Genomic DNA, 13,052 nt, shown 5'->3' on the forward strand with positions numbered 1-13,052 from the left:
CATGGGTCACTCTCGCTCCTCTTCCCCCTGCATGTCTCACTCCCCATGGGTCGCTCTCGCTCCTATGAACTCCTCTCCCCCTGCATGTCTCTCTCTCCATGGGCCGCTCTCCCTCCTCTCCCCCCTGCATGTCTCACTCCTCATGGGTTGCTCTCCCCCTGCATGTCTCACTTCCCATGGGTCGCTCTTGCTCCTCTCCCCCCTGCATGTCTCACTCCCCATGGGTCGCTCTCCCTCCTATGCACTCCTCTCCCCCTGCATGTCTTTCCCCATTGCACACACAGCTCAGTGCTTGCGATAACAGGAGCTGCGGGGGTCATGCTGTCACATGTCAGCGTGACCCCCACAGCTCTGACTGTCACCGGCGGTAACGCTACCACCGGTACTGTCGGTCACAGCGCTGCGGGATCATGCTGGCAGATGTCAGTGTGATTCCGCAGCTGACTGTGACCTGCAGCGGTGACTTGCGGTAAAAAAGCAGGCGCGGACCGATGAGACTACAGCTCCCATTGGGCTATGTCTGATGGGAGAGTAGTATCATCTGCCGCTACCTGTGCTCACAGTTTAAAAAAAAAAAAAAAGTTACATTACATACACATTGACATAAAAATTTTAAAAAATTATACTCACGGCGGCGCAGTGATCCACTGCAGGGGACGATCTCATCCTGTCAGTCTATCTCCGGCTGTCTTTGAGAGCAGTCATATCACTGATGTGACTGCTCTCAAAGTGATCAGGATCATTGTGGGACATTATTGATTATCTTCTTGGTGGGCAGGTGAGGAATATTTGTGGTTTATTTTATTTAACATCTCTAGAATCCACCCTTTTCTCACCATGGAAACAACAAAAACCCTCACTGTCGCCCTGATCCACTCCCGCCTGGACTACTGTAATGCTCTATTAATTGGCCTCCCCCTCACGCGACTTTCCCCTCTCCAGTCCATCCTTAACCCCTTCACCCCCAAGGGTGGTTTGCACGTTAATGACCGGGCCAATTTTTACAATTCTGACCACTGTCCCTTTATGAGGTTATAACTCTGGAACGCTTCAACGGATCTTGGCGATTCTGACATTGTTTTCTCGTGACATATTGTACTTTATGATAGTGGTAAAATTTCTTCGATATAACTTAGGTTTATTTGTGAAAAAAAACTAATATTTGGCGAAAATTTTGAAAATTTCGCAATTTTCCAACTTTGAATTTTTATGCCCTTAAATCACAGACATATGTCACGCAAAATACTTAATAAGTAACATTTCCCACATTTCTACTTTACATCAGCACAATTTTGGAACCAAAATTTTTTTGTGACGGAGTTATAAGGGTTAACCCCTTCACCCCCAAGGGTGGTTTGCACGTTAATGACCGGGCCAATTTTTACAATTCTGACCACTGTCCCTTTATGAGGCTATAACTCTGGAACGCTTTGACGGATCTTGGCGATCCTGACACTGTTTTCTCGTGACATATTGTACTTCATGTTAGTGGTAAAATTTATTCGATATAACTTGCGTTTATTTGTGAAAAAAATGGAAATTTGGCGAAAATTTTGAAAATTTTGCAATTTTCCAACTTTTAATTTTTATGCCCTTAAATCACAGACATATGTCACGCAAAATACTTAATAAGTAACATTTCCCACATGTCTACTTTACATCAGTACAATTTTGGAACCAAAATTTTTTTTTGTGACGGAGTTATAAGGGTTAAAAGTTGACCAGCAATTTCTCATTTTTACAACACCATTTTTTTTTAGGGACCACATCTCATTTGAAGTCATTTTGAGGGGTCTATATGATAGAAAATACTCAAGTGTGACACCATTCTAAAAACTGCACCCCTCAAGGTGCTCAAAACCACATTCAAGAAGTTTATTAACCCTTCAGGTGTTTCACAGGAATTTTTGGAATGTTTAAATAAAAATGAACATTTAACTTTTTTTCACACAAAATTTATTTCAGCTCCAATTTGTTTTATTTTACCAAGGGTAACAGGAGAAAATGGACCCCCAAAGTTGTTGTACAATTTGTCCTGAGTACGCTGATACCCCATATGTGGGGGTAAACCACTGTTTGGGCGTATGGCAGAGCTCGGAAGGAAAGGAGCGCCATTTTACTTTACAATGCAAAATTGACTGGAATTGAGATGGGACGCCATGTTGCGTTTGGAGAGCCCCTGATGTGCCTAAACACTGAAACCCCCTACAAGTGACACCATTTTGGAAAGTAGACCCCCTAAGGAACTTATCTTGATGTGTGGTGAGCACTTTGACCCACCAAGTGCTTCACAGAAGTTTATAATGCAGAGCCGTAAAAATAAAAAATCATATTTTTTCACAAAAATGATCTTTTTGCCCCCAATTTTTTATTTTCCCAAGGGTAAGAGAAGAAATTGGACCCCAAAAAATGTTGTGCAATTTGTCCTGAGTACGCTGATACCCCATATGTGGGTGTAAACCATTGTTTGGGCGCATGGCAGAGCTTGGAAGGGAAGGAGCGCCATTTGACTTTTCAATGCAAAATTGACTGGAATTGAGATGGGACGCCATGTTGCGTTTGGAGAGCCCCTGATGTGCCTAAACATTGAAACTCCCTACAAGTGACACCATTTTGGAAAGTAGACCCCCTAAGGAACTTATCTAGATGTGTGGTGAGCACTTTGACCCACCAAGTGCTTCACAGAAGTTTATAATGCAGAGCCGTAAAAATAAAAAATCATATTTTTTCACAAAAATGATCTTTTTGCCCCCAATTTTTTATTTTCCCAAGGGTAAGAGAAGAAATTGGACCCCAAAAAATATTGTGCAATTTGTCCTGAGTACGATGATACCCCATATGTGGGTGTAAACCATTGTTTGGGCGCATGGCAGAGCTTGGAAGGGAAGGAGCGCCATTTGACTTTTCAATGCAAAATTGACTGGAATTGAGATGGGACGCCATGTTGCGTTTGGAGAGCCCCTGATGTGCCTAAACATTGAAACTCCCTACAAGTGACACCATTTTGGAAAGTAGACCCCCTAAGGAACTTATCTAGATGTGTGGTGAGCACTTTGACCCACCAAGTGCTTCACAGAAGTTTATAATGCAGAGCCGTAAAAATAAAAAATCATATTTTTTCACAAAAATGATCTTTTTGCCCCCAATTTTTTATTTTCCCAAGGGTAAGAGAAGAAATTGGACCCCAAAAAATATTGTGCAATTTGTCCTGAGTACGATGATACCCCATATGTGGGTGTAAACCATTGTTTGGGCGCATGGCAGAGCTTGGAATGGAAGGAGCGCCATTTGACTTTTCAATGCAAAATTGACTGGAATTGAGATGGGACGCCATGTTGCGTTTGGAGAGCCCCTGATGTGCCTAAACATTGAAACTCCCTACAAGTGACACCATTTTGGAAAGTAGACCCCCTAAGGAACTTATCTAGATGTGTTTTGAGAGCTTTGAACCCCCAAGTGTTTCACTACAGATTATAACGCAGAGCCGTGAAAATATATATTTTTTTTCTCTCAAAAATGATTTTTTAGCCCCCAGCTTTGTATTTTTACAAGGGTAACAGAATAAATTGGACCCCAAAATTTGTTTTCCAATTTGTCCTGAGTACGCTGATACCCCATATGTGGGGGGTAACCACTGTTTGGGCGCATGACAGAGCTCGGAAGGGAAGGAGCGCCATTTGGAATGCAGCCTTAAATGGATTGGTCTGCAGGCGTCACGTTGCATTTGCAGAGCCCCTGATGTACCCAAACAGTACAAACCCCCCACAAGTGACCCCATATTGTAAACTAGACCTCCCAAGGAACTTATCTAGATGTGTTTTGAGAAATTTGAACCCCCAAGTGTTTCACTAAAGTTTATAGCGCAAAGCCGTGAAAATAAAAATTCTTTTTTTTTTCACAAAAATGATTTTTTAGCCCCCAGTTTTGTATTTTCACAAGGGTAACAGGATAAATTAGACCCCAAATGTTGTTGTCCAATTTGTCCTGAGTACGCTGATACCCCATATGTGGGGGGGAACCACTGTTTGGGTGCATGACAGAGCTCGGAAGGGAAGGAGCGCCATTTGGAATGCAGCCTTAAATGGATTGGTCTGCAGGCGTCACGTTGCATTTGCAGAGCCCCTGATGTACCCAAACAGTACAAACCCCCCACAAGTGACCCCATATTGGAAACTAGACCTCCCAAGGAACTTATCTAGATGTGTTTTGAGAAATTTGAACCCCCAAGTGTTTCACTAAAGTTTATAGCGCAAAGCCGTGAAAATAAAAATTCTTTTTTTTTTCACAAAAATGATTTTTTAGCCCCCAGTTTTGTATTTTCACAAGGGTAACAGGATAAATTAGACCCCAAAAGTTGTTGTCCAATTTGTCCTGAGTACGCTGATACCCCATATGTGGGGGGGAACCACTGTTTGGGTGCATGACAGAGCTCGGAAGGGAAGGAGCGCCATTTGGAATGCAGCCTTAAATGGATTGGTCTGCAGGCGTCACGTTGCATTTGCAGAGCCCCTGATGTACCCAAACAGTACAAACCCCCCACAAGTGACCCCATATTGGAAACTAGACCTCCCAAGGAACTTATCTAGATGTGTTGTGAGAACTTTGAACCCCCAAGTGTTTCACTACAGTTTATAACGCAGAGCCGTGAAAATAAAACATCTTTTTTTCCCACAAAAATGATTTTTAGCCCCCAAAATTTTTATTTTCCTAAGGATAACAAGAGAACTTGGACCCCAGAAGTTGTTGTTCAATTTGTCCCGAGTACGCTGATAACACATATGTTGGGGTAAACCCCTTTTTGGGCGCACGGGAGAGCTCGGAAGGGAAGGAGCACTGTTTTACTTTTTCAACGCAGAATTGGCTGGAATTGAGATTGGACGCCATGTCGCGCTTGGAGAGCCCCTGATGTGCCTGGACAGTGGAAACTCCCCAATTCTACCTGAAACCCTAACCCAAACACACCCCTAACCCTAATCCCAACGGTAACCCTAACCACACCCCTAGCCCTGACACACCCATAATTCTAATCCCAACCCTAATCCAAACGTAAATGTAATCCAAACCCTAACCCTAACTTTAGCCCCAACCCTAACTTTAGCCTCAACCCTAACGTTACCTCCAACCCTAGCCCTAACCCTAACCCTACCCCTAACCCTAACCCTAAACGTGACTGAAATACAAGGCACTGAAATACGTGGCACTGAAATACGTGGCACTGAAATACGTGATACGTGGCACTTAAATACGTGGCACTGAAACACGTGGCACTGAAATACGTGATACGTGGCACTGAAATACGTGGCACTGAAATACGTGGCACTGAAATACGTGGCACTTAAATACGTGGCACTGAAATATGTGATACGTGGCACTTAAATACGTGGCACTGAAATACGTGGCACTTAAATACGTGGCACTTAAATACGTGGCACTGAAATATGTGATACGTGGCACTTAAATACGTGGCACTGAAATACGTGGCACTGAAATACGTGGCACTTAAATACGTGGCACTTAAATACGTGGCACTTAAATACGTGGCACTGAAATATGTGATACGTGGCACTTAAATACGTGGCACTGAAACACGTGGCACTGAAATACGTGATACGTGGCACTGAAATACGTGGCACTGAAATACGTGGCACTGAAATACGTGGCACTGAAATACGTGATACGTGGCACTGAAATACGTGATACGTGGCACTGAAATACGTGGCACTGAAATACGTGGCACTATGACTGTCAGAAAATGTTCATTAAACGGTTAGGGGTGAGGTTAGGGGTAGAGTTAGGGTTAGGGTTTGGATCCCTTTATCACCTTGATGGTGGTGGGTGGCTTTTCAGTGTGTTTTCTGTTTTTTTTCGATAAAAATGCATGCGTTTTTAACGCAAACAAACGCATGTGCTTAAAAACGCAAGAAAATACTGCAGGTTGTATTTCTGAAAATAAACGCATGCAGAAAAAAACCGCATGCGTTTGAAAACGCGACCAAACGCGTACAAAAAAACCGCATGCGTTTTCAATGTTAAATATAGGGAAAAAACGCATGCGTTTTTTTGTGCAAAAAACGCTGCAGACAAAAACGCAAGTGTGAAACCAGCGACGCTTTTTATAGCAAAAAAGTTTTTGCGTCTCCACATTTTGAGACCTATAATTTTTCCACATTTTGCTCCACAGAGTCATGTGAGGTCTTGTTTTTTGCGGGACGAGTTGACGTTTTTATTGGTAACATTTTCGGACACGTGACCGTTTTTGATCGCTTTTTATTCCGATTTTTGTGAGGCAGAATGACCAAAAACCAGCTATTCATGAATTTCTTTTGGGGGAGGCGTTTATACTGTTCCACGTTTGGTAAAATTGATAAAGCAGTTTTATTCGACGGGTCAGTACAATTACAGCGATATCTCATTTATATAATTTTTTATGTTTTGGCGCTTTTATACGATAAAAACTATTTTATAGAAAAAATAATTATTTTGGTATCGCTTTATTCTCAGGACTATAACTTTTTTATTTTTTTGCTGATGATGCTGTATGGCAGCTTGTTTTTTGCGGGACAAGATGACATTTTCAGCGGTACCATGCATATTTATATCAGTCTTTTTGATCGCATGTAATTCCACTTTTTGTTCGGCGGTATGGTAATAAAGCGTTGTTTTTTGCCTCGTTTTTTTTTTTTTTTTCTTACGGTGTTTACTGAAGGGGTTAACTAGAGGGGCAGTTTTATAGGTTGGGTCGTTACGGACGCGGCGATACTAAATATGTGTACTTTTATTGTTTTGTTTTTTTTTATTTAGATAAAGAAATGTATTTATGGGAATAATATATATATTTTTTTTATTATTTATTTAGGAATTTTTTTTTTTTTTTTTACACATGTGGAAAATTTTTTTTTTTACTTTTTTACTTTGTCCCAGGGGGGGACATCACAGATCATTGATCTGGCAGTGTGCACAGCACTCTGCCAGATCTGCGATCTGCTGTGCAGGGCTGCAGGCTTACCAAGTGTCTGCTCTGAGCAGACACTCGGTAAGCCACCTCCTTCCCTGCAGGACCCGGATGCCGCGGCCATCTTGGATCCAGGACCTGCAGCCAGGAAGGAGGTAGGAGACCCTCGCAGCAACGCGATCACATCGCGTTGCTCCGGGGGTCTCAGGGAAGCCCGCAGGGAGCCCCCTCCCTGCGCGATGCTTCCCTATACCGCCGGTACACTGCGATCATGTTTGATCGCGGTGTGCCGGGGGTTAATGTGCCGGGGGCGGTCCGTGACCGCTCCTGGCACATAGTGCCGGATGTCAGCTGCGATAGGCAGCTGACACCCGGCCGCGATCGGCCGCGCTCCCCCCGTGAGCGCGGCCGATCGCGTATGACGTACTATCCCGTCGGTGGTCATACGGGCCCACCCCACCTCGACGGGATAGTACATCAGATGTCAGGAAGGGGTTAAAAGTTGACCAGCAATTTCTCATTTTTACAACACCATTTTTTTTTAGGGACCACATCTCATTTGAAGTCATTTTGAGGGGTCTATATGATAGAAAATACCCAAGTGTGACACCATTCTAAAAACTGCACCCCTCAAGGTACTCAAAACCACTTTCAAGAAGTTTATTAACCCTTCAGGTGTTTCACAGGAATTTTTGGGATGTTTAAATAAAAATGAACATTTAACTTTTTTTCACACAAAATTTATTTCAGCTCCAATTTGTTTTATTTTACCAAGGGTAACAGGAGAAAATAGACCCCAAAAGTTGTTGTACAATTTGTCCTGAGTACGCTGATACCCCATATGTGGGGGTAAACCACTGTTTGGGCGCATGGCAGAGCTCGGAAGGAAAGGAGCGTCATTTGACTTTTCAATGCAAAATTGACTGGAATTGAGATGGGACGCCATGTTGCTTTGGAGAGCCCCTGATGTGCCTAAACATTGAAAACCCCCACAAGTGACACCATTTTGGAAAGTAGACCCCTTAAGGAACTTATCTAGATGTGTGTTGAGCACTTTGACCCAACAAGTGCTTCACTGAAGTTTATAATGCAGAGCCGTAAAAATAAAAAATCATATTTTTTCACAAAAATGATCTTTTCGCCCCCATTTTTTTATTTCCCCAAGGGTAAGAGAAGAAATTAGACCACAAAAGTTGTTGTGCAATTTGTCCTGAGTACGGAAATACCCCATATGTGGGGGTAAACCACTGTTTGGGCGCATAGCAGAGCTCGGAAGGGAAGGAGCGCTATTTTACTTTTCAATGCAAAATTGACTGGAATTAAGATGGGATGCCATGTTGCGTTTGGAGAGCCCCTGATGTGCCTAAACATTAAAAAACCCCACAAGTGACACCATTTTGGAAAGTAGACCCCCTAAGGAACTTATCTAGATGTGTTTTGAGAGCTTTGAACCCCAAAGTGTTTCACTACAGTTTATAACGCAGAGCCGTGAAAATAAAAATTATTTTTTTTTCACAAAAATGATATTTTAGCCCCCAGTTTTGTATTTTCACAAGTTTATCAGGATAAATTGGACCCCAAAATTTGTCCCAAGTACGCTGATACCCCATATGTGGGGGGGAACCACTGTTTGGGCGCATGACAGAGCTCGGAAGGGAAGGTGCGCCATTTCGAATGCAGACTTAAATGGATTGATCTGCAGGCATCACGTTGCATTTGCAGAGCCCCTGATGTACCCAAACAGTACAAACCCCCCACAAATGACCCCATATTGGAAACTAGACCCCCCAAGGAACTTATGTAGATGTGTTGTGAGAACTTTGAACCCCCCAAGTGTTTCACTACAGTTTACAACGCAGAGCCGTGAAAATAAAAAATCTTTTTTTTCCCACAAAACTTATTTTTTGGCCCCCAGTTTTGTATTTTCCCAAGGGTAGCAGGAGAAATTGGACCCCAAAAGATGATGTCCAATTTGTCCTGAGTACGCTGATACCCCATATGTTGGGGTAAACCCCTGTTTGGGCACACGGGAGAGCTCGGAAGGGAAGGAGCACTGTTTTCCTTTTTCAACGCAGAATTGGCTGGAATTGAGATCGGATGCTGTCATGATCTCAATGGCAAGAGAACATAGCATCAGCATATATAGGAACTAGCTCTTGGAAGATGGGAACTGAGCTGACCATGAACTAAACCTAACACACAACTAGCAGTGGCCGGGTAGCATGCCTACGTTGATTCTAGATGCCCAGCACCAGCCGGAGGACTAAATAATGCTAGCAGAGGAAAATAAGTCCTAGCTCACCTCTAGAGAAATACCCCGAAAGGAGACAGAGGCCCCCCACATGTATTGGCGGTGAATTAAGATGAAATAACAAAACGTAGTATGAAAATAGGTTTAGCAAATTTGAGGTCCACTTACTACATAGCAGAAGACAGAAAGAACACTTTCATGGTCAGCTAAAAACCCTATCAAAACACCATCCAGAAATTACTTTAAAACTCTGGCATTAACTCATAACACCAGAGTGGCAATTCCTGTTCACAAGAGCTTTCCAGACACAGTAACGAAACTACAGCTGTGAACTGGAACAAAAATGCAAAAACAAACATGGACAAGAGTCCAACTTATCTAGTAGTTGTCTAGGAGCAGGAACAAGCACAGAGAGGCTTCTGATAACATTGTTGACCGGCAAGCAACTAACAAAGCAGCAAGGTTATATAGCGACTCCCACATCTTGATGGGAACAGGTGAACAGAGAAGATGAAGACACCAGTTCAATTCCACCAGTAGCCACCGGGGGAGCCCAGAATCCAAATTCACAACAGTACCCCCCCCTCAAGGAGGGGGCACCGAACCCTCACCAGAACCACCAGGGCGATCAGGATGGGCCCTATGAAAGGCACGAACCAGATCAGAGGCATGAACATCAGATGCATTCACCCAAGAATTATCCTCCTGGCCGTATCCCTTCCACTTGACCAGATACTGGAGTCTCCGTCTGGAAACACGAGAGTCTAAGATTTTCTCCACAACGTACTCCAACTCACCCTCAACCAACACCGGAGCAGGAGGCTCAACGGAAGGCACAACCGGTACCTCATACCTGCGCAATAATGACCGATGAAAAACGTTATGAATAGAAAAGGATGCAGGGAGGTCCAAACGGAAGGAAACAGGGTTAAGAATCTCCAATATCTTATACGGGCCGATGAACCGAGGCTTAAACTTAGGAGAAGAGACCCTCATAGGGACAAAACGAGAAGACAACCACACCAAATCCCCAACACAAAGCCGAGGACCAACACGACGGTGGCGGTTGGCAAAAAGCTGAGTCTTCTCCTGGGACAACCTCAAATTGTCCACCACCTGCCCCCAGATCTGATGCAATCTCTCCACCACAGCATCCACTCCAGGACAATCCGAAGATTCCACCTGACCAGAGGAAAATCGAGGATGAAACCCCGAATTACAGAAAAACGGGGACACCAAAGTGGCAGAGCTGGCCCGATTATTGAGAGCGAACTCCGCCAATGGCAAAAAGGCAACCCAATCATCCTGGTCAGCAGACACAAAACACCTCAGATATGTCTCCAGGGTCTGATTAATCCGCTCGGTCTGGCCATTCGTCTGAGGATGGAAAGCGGACGAAAAAGATAAATCTATGCCCATCCTAGCACAGAATGCCCGCCAAAATCTAGACACGAATTGAGTCCCTCTGTCAGAAACGATATTCTCAGGAATACCATGCAAACGAACAACATTTTGAAAAAACAGAGGAACCAACTCGGAAGAAGAAGGCAACTTGGGCAGAGGAACCAAATGGACCATCTTAGAGAAACGGTCACACACCACCCAGATGACAGACATCTTCTGAGAAACAGGCAGATCTGAAATAAAATCCATCGAGATGTGCGTCCAAGGCCTCTTAGGAATAGGCAAGGGCAACAATAATCCAATAGCCCGAGAACAACAAGGCTTGGCCCGAGCGCAAACGTCACAAGACTGCACAAAGCCTCGCACATCTCGTGACAGGGAAGGCCACCAGAAGGACCTTGCCACCAAATCCCTGGTACCAAAAATGCCAGGATGACCTGCCAACGCAGAAGAATGAACCTCAGAGATTACTCTACTGGTCCAATCATCAGGAACAAACAGTTTATCAGGTGGGCAACGATCAGGTCTATCCGCCTGAAACTCCTGCAAGGCCCGCCGCAGGTCTGGAGAAACGGCAGACAATACCACTCCATCCTTAAGGATACCTGTGGGCTCAGAGTTACCAGGCGAGTCAGGCTCAAAACTCCTAGAAAGGGCATCCGCCTTAACATTCTTAGAACCCGGTAGGTATGACACCACAAAATTAAACCGAGAGAAAAATAATGACCAGCGCGCCTGTCTAGGATTCAGACGCCTGGCGGTCTCAAGATAAATCAAATTTTTGTGGTCCGTCAATACCACCACCTGATGTCTGGCCCCCTCAAGCCAATGGCGCCACTCCTCAAAAGCCCACTTCATGGCCAAAAGCTCCCGATTCCCAACATCATAATTCCGCTCAGCGGGCGAAAATTTACGGGAAAAGAAGGCACAAGGCCTCATCACGGAGCAGTCAGAACTTTTCTGCGACAACACTGCCCCAGCTCCGATCTCAGAAGCGTCGACCTCAACCTGAAAAGGTAGAGCAACATCAGGCTGACGCAACACAGGGGCAGAGGAAAAACGGCGCTTAAGCTCCCGAAAGGCCTCCACAGCATCAGGGGACCAATCAGCAACATCAGCACCCTTCTTAGTCAAATCGGTCAATGGCTTAGCAATATCCGAAAAACCAGCAATAAATCGACGATAAAAGTTAGCAAAGCCCAAAAATTTCTGAAGACTCTTAAGAGAAGAGGGCTGCGTCCAATCACAAATAGCTTGAACCTTGACAGGATCCATTTCAATGGAAGAGGGGGAAAAAATATATCCCAAAAAGGAAATCCTCTGTACCCCAAAAACACACTTAGAACCCTTCACACACAAAGAATTAGACCGCAAAACCTGAAAAACCCTCCTGACTTGCTGGACATGAGAGTCCCAGTCATCCGAAAAAATCAGAATATCATCCAGATACACAATCATAAATTTATCCAAATAATCGCGAAAAATATCATGCATAAAGGACTGGAAAACTGACGGAGCATTTGAAAGACCAAAAGGCATCACTAAATACTCAAAGTGGCCCTCGGGCGTATTAAATGCGGTTTTCCACTCATCCCCCTGCCTGATTCGCACCAAATTATACGCCCCACGAAGGTCAATCTTAGAGAACCACTTGGCCCCCTTTATGCGAGCAAACAAATCAGTCAGCAACGGCAATGGGTATTGATATTTAACAGTGATTTTATTCAAAAGCCGATAATCGATACATGGTCTCAAAGAGCCGTCTTTTTTTGACACAAAGAAAAAACCGGCTCCTAAGGGAGATGACGATGGACGAATATGTCCCTTTTCCAAGGACTCCTTTATATATTCTCGCATAGCAGCATGTTCAGGCACAGACAGATTAAATAAACGACCCTTTGGGTATTTACTACCCGGGATTAAATCTATGGCACAATCGCACTCTCGGTGCGGAGGTAACGAACCAAGCTTGGATTCTTCAAAGACGTCACGATAGTCAGACAGGAACTCAGGAATTTCAGAGGGAATAGATGATGAAATGGAAACCACAGGTACATCCCCATGAGCCCCCTTACATCCCCAGCTCAACACAGACATAGCTCTCCAGTCGAGGACTGGGTTGTGAGATTGCAGCCAAGGCAATCCTAGCACCAAATCATCATGTAGATTATACAGCACCAGAAAGCGAATAATCTCCTGGTGATCCGGATTAATACGCATAGTTACTTGTGTCCAGTATTGTGGTTTATTATTAGCCAATGGGGTGGAGTCAATCCCCTTCAGAGGAATAGGAGTCTCCAAAGGCTCTAAATCATACCCACAGCGTTTGGCAAAGGACCAATCCATAAGACTCAAAGCGGCGCCAGAGTCGACATAGGCGTCCGTGGTAATAGATGACAAAGAGCAAATCAGGGTCACAGATAGAATAAACTTAGACGGTAAGGT

The 13,052-nt window shown here is 44.2% G+C and overlaps 1 protein-coding gene across 2 annotated transcripts in view; it reads left to right on the forward strand.

The window, feature by feature from the left end:
* LOC143769575 (alpha-2-macroglobulin-like) overlaps positions 1-13,052 on the forward strand; it is a 59,527-nt gene that overhangs the window by 33,454 nt on the left and 13,021 nt on the right. The window lies entirely within an intron of this gene.

Source organism: Ranitomeya variabilis, chromosome 4 (genome assembly GCF_051348905.1).
Source record: "Ranitomeya variabilis isolate aRanVar5 chromosome 4, aRanVar5.hap1, whole genome shotgun sequence".
Classification (NCBI taxonomy): Eukaryota; Metazoa; Chordata; class Amphibia; order Anura; family Dendrobatidae; genus Ranitomeya; species Ranitomeya variabilis.